General features: G+C 48.0%; 1 pseudogene across 1 annotated transcript; it reads right to left on the reverse strand.

Annotated features, from left to right (window-relative positions):
- Window positions 1–287: 287 nt before the first annotated feature.
- On the reverse strand, window positions 288–707 carry LOC310707625 (V-type proton ATPase subunit e 1-like; annotated as a pseudogene). The gene has a single exon. The product of its transcript is annotated as a V-type proton ATPase subunit e 1-like (transcript).
- Window positions 708–909: the final 202 nt, after the last annotated feature.

Genomic DNA, 909 nt, shown 5'->3' on the forward strand with positions numbered 1-909 from the left:
CTGCTCAGCACCCCTTCAGCGAAGCGGCAGGAGAAACGGAGCCCCTTCCATTTCTCCTCCCGCTTTGCTGAAGGGGCGCTGCACAGCTCTCCCTCTCTGCTGAAGCCAGGAGCCGCCTGAAGCCTTTGGAGCACAGCGGGAACTCACGCTGCACTCCAAAGGCTATGGGTTCCTTTCACTGACCTGAAGCCTTTGGAGCGCAGTGACCCCTCTCGCTCTCCAGGCTTCAGCAAAAGCAACGCGAAGCCTCCGGAGCACGGGGGGAGCTCTCCCTCTGCACTTCAGAGGCTTCGCGTTGCTATCGCTGAAGCCAAGGAGCCTGCATTCGCTCCATAGGACGCATACACATTTCTCCTTCATTTTTGGAGGGGGAAAAGTGCGTCCTATAGAGCGAAAAATACGGTACATTAGAAGGCATCTTTGGATTGATGGGGCTTTACATAGAGAAAATATCTTCATATCCCAGTTCATAAACTGCAGTAGAAGAGCACATCGGTTAAGGGCCAATGGTACTTTAGATAGCAAATTACTTCACTTTTTAACTGTGGTCCGAAGAGAGGGTTCAGTTGAGCCAGGATTGCAATCAGCCAGAAGAGTTAGCAATAGACAGCACATGTCACCAACATTGTGTTAATAACACTCCAGTTAGGCCCCTTGGGCACAAACCATGGCAGGACACCGCCAACCACTGCCCAGAACATGCTCATGGTTGCTGAAAGTTATGTACCTGGCAATCCTGAAATTAATAATTTCGGAGGTGATTACTTTTAGGAGCTTTAAACTGTTTTCTTAGAAGTTTTAATTGTATTAGTATTGATATGTTTGCTGCCCTGGGCTACTCTGGAAGAACATGCAGGGTATACATCTAATAAATAAATAATATGCATTGTCTTGAACTCCTTGAAAACA

This window comes from Podarcis liolepis, assembly GCF_965112155.1.
Source record: "Podarcis liolepis genome assembly, chromosome: 5".
Taxonomy (NCBI): Eukaryota; Metazoa; Chordata; class Lepidosauria; order Squamata; family Lacertidae; genus Podarcis; species Podarcis liolepis.